This window comes from Phoenix dactylifera, chromosome 11 (genome assembly GCF_051530095.1).
Source record: "Phoenix dactylifera cultivar Ajwa chromosome 11, Ajwa_hap1_PhDact_Kaust_v1.1, whole genome shotgun sequence".
NCBI lineage: Eukaryota > Viridiplantae > Streptophyta > Magnoliopsida > Arecales > Arecaceae > Phoenix > Phoenix dactylifera.
This window is the reverse complement of record NC_143200.1, coordinates 9027501-9030683: the sequence shown is the minus strand read 5'-3', so window position 1 is coordinate 9030683 and position 3183 is coordinate 9027501. Positions and strand designations below refer to the sequence as shown.

Here is a 3183-nt window from a genome sequence, read left to right as displayed (position 1 = left end):
CCGGGTTGATGTCTAAGTAAGCTTTGTCCCTCTAAGTGATTAAAGGGAGACAGTTTCTGTTCGAGGAAAGTGGGTTTTAAGTGGGACCTTTGCTACACACATCGTGACCCCTCCACTTACCTGGGAGCTTACCTGGTCGACTAAGGTTACTAGATCGGATTGGAGGCTTAGGTGTCCTCTTCAAACCAGTTAGGAGCTGTCTAGAATTTTTAGGAAAACATTAGAAATTGTTGGGTGATGTTTTAATGCATAATTTTTATTAAATTTTTGTTAGCGTGTTTGTTTAGATCTCTTTAGGTGGTACTTGTACCAACCCCAAAAATAAATAAATAAATAAATAAATAAAATAAAATTTCAGTATATGCTGTTGTGGGAGAGAGATAAAGCGAATAGATTATTTCGAGTTGAACCAAGAGATAAAAATTTAATTGTTCAAAATTCAAATAATCAAATGGAAGATAATGGTAGTAATCAAGGAGATAATGAATTTCAAGATGACTTACCTATTAGAACGCTTCGTGATTATCTACAACCCACTAGGACCAGTACCCCATCCTGTATGGTTATTCCTACTGCTGCGGGAGCTTTTGACATGAAACCAGGAATAATCCAATTACTCCCAAAGTTTCACAGACTTGATTCTGAAAGTCCCTATTTGCATCTGAAAGAATTTGATGAAGTGTGTTCAACACTTCATTTCAATGATGTCACTGAGGAAGTAGTTAGGCTTAAGTTATTTTCTTTTTCTTTAAAGGAAAAAGCTAAGTCATGGTTACACTCCTTAAGGCCTAGGACCATAGCTACCTGGCAAGAAATGACAAGAGAATTTTTAAAGAAATTTTTCCCAATACATAAAACAAACACACTTAGAAGAAATATCATGAACTTTGCACAAAAAGATGGAGAAACATTTTTTCAGTGTTGGGAAAGATTTAAGGACCTTCTGCTTGCTTGCCCACATCATGGATATAAAATTTGGAGGGTCATTAGTTTCTTTTATGATGGTTTGTCCTCCAATATGAGATAATTTGTAGAAATGATGTGTAATGGTGAATTCATGAGTAAGGAACCAAATGAAGCCTGGGATTATTTTGATCTTTTAGCAGAAAATGCACAAGCTTGGGATACAACAGATAAAAATGAAAAATCTAAAATAGCACCTAATGCAAAAGGAGGAATATATCTTATTAAAGATGATAATGATGTCAATGTAAAAATTGCTAATCTGACTAGGAAGGTTGAAGCCATGGAATTAAGCAAAGCTAATATAGGAAAAGCACAAACTATTGTTGAAAGTATATGTGGAATTTGCGAGAGTAATGCACATGTGACCAAGGATTGTCCTACAATCCCTGCTTTTCAAGAAGTGTTGCATGATCAAGCAAATTTCACCAATACTTATAAAAGACCATTTCCAGAAACATATAATCCTAGTTGGCGAAACCATCCTAACTTTAGCTGGAGACATGGACCCACTGCCAATGAATCTCAAGGAAATTCTGTTCCTACTCCTTATGTGCTACCACATAGGAAATCCCTTGAAGATACTTTGCAAACCTTCATGCAAGGGCAGACTCAAATAAATTAGAATACAATGCAATCACTCCAAGAACTTAAAAATTCTGTAGGTAGAATTGAGGCTCAACTCAATATTAGGAAAAAAGGGACATTTCCAGCCCAACCTCAATCTAACCCAAAGGGTCAACATGAGGTCCATGAAGCAAGTTCATCTCAACTTAAATTTGAGCAAGTTAAGTCTGTCACAACCCTTCGTAGCGGAAAAATAATTAACAAAGAAATTCCGACAAAAGATGACAAACCTGAAAAATCTATTGAAAAGAAGGATGAAGATGATAATTAACAAGATGATCCAATACTGCATCACAAGATAGTTGCTCCATTTCCTCAGCGCTTGCTTGCAGCTAAAAAAGGAATACCTGACCAAAAAATTCCGGAAATCTTTAAACAAGTAAAGATTAATATTCCTTGATTAGATGCCATTAAGCAGATCCCATCTTATGCCAAATTTTTAAAAGATCTTTGTACCATAAAGCGAAAGCTTTACGTACAAAAGAAAGCTTTTCTAACTGAACAGGTGAGTGCTATTCTCAAACACAACAACCCACCTAAATATAAAGATCCTGGTTGTCCTACCATATCTTGTATCATAGGAAACTTCAGGATACAACGAGCCCTTCTTGATTTAGGTGCAAGTGTTAACTTACTGCCCTATTCAGTTTATGAACAATTAGGACTTGGTGAATTAAAACCCACCAAGGTTACTCTCCAACTTGCCGATCGATCTATAAAGATACCAAGAGGAGTAGTCGAGGATGTACTAGTCCAAATTGATAAATTCTATTTTTCAGTCGACTTTATAGTATTAGATATCCAGCCTGTCATGAATTGTACCACTCCAATACCTGTCATTCTAGGCCGCCCATTTCTAGCTACTTCCAATGCTTTGATCAACTGTCGAAATGGAATAATGAAAATGTCATTCGGGAATATGACTATAGATTTTAATATATTTAACATTTGCAAACAACCCGATAATGACAACGAAAATGATGAGATTCATGGAGTTAATCTGATCGACTTCATTGTAGAAGATGCTCTTGTCCCATCTCTTTCTTCTGATCCTTTAGAAACATGCCTAACTCATTTCGAAAATACAGATATCAACCAAAATTTTAGAGAAATCAGTGCTATATTAGATTCAGCTCCTTTGTTGGATACAGATAGGTGGAAATCTCATTTTGAAGAATTGCCCACACGCAACAATATTCCTCTACCATCTAGTGTTCAAGCACCTAAACTTGAGCTCAAACCTTTGCCATCTGAGCTCAAACCTTTGCCATCTGAGCTCAAGTACGCATACCTTGGTCAAGAAGAGACTTTTCCTGTGATCATATCATCCCAACTCGAACAAAGTCAAGAACTAAAATTATTAGAAATTCTCAAAGAGCATAAGGGAGCAATAGGGTGGACAATTGCTGATATCAAGGGAATTAGTCCCTCAATTTGCACTCATAGAATCTACCTAGAAGCTGATGCCAAACCTTCTCGTCAACCTCAACGTTGATTAAACCCAAACATGAAGGATGTGGTTAGGGCAGAAGTTCTGAAACTTCTAGATGCGGGTATGATCTACCCAATTTCAGATAGTAAATGGGTAAGTCC

General features: G+C 36.5%; 1 non-coding gene and 1 pseudogene across 1 annotated transcript; one reads left to right on the top strand and one right to left on the bottom strand.

The window, feature by feature from the left end:
* Nucleotides 1-862: 862 nt before the first annotated feature.
* On the bottom strand, nt 863-969 carry LOC120105581 (small nucleolar RNA R71). The gene has a single exon (XR_005507940.2). It is a non-coding gene; the product is annotated as a small nucleolar RNA R71 (small nucleolar RNA).
* Nucleotides 970-2401: 1432 nt separating this feature from the next.
* The window catches only part of LOC148700645 (uncharacterized), an 8896-nt pseudogene continuing 8114 nt past the window's right edge, over nt 2402-3183 (top strand).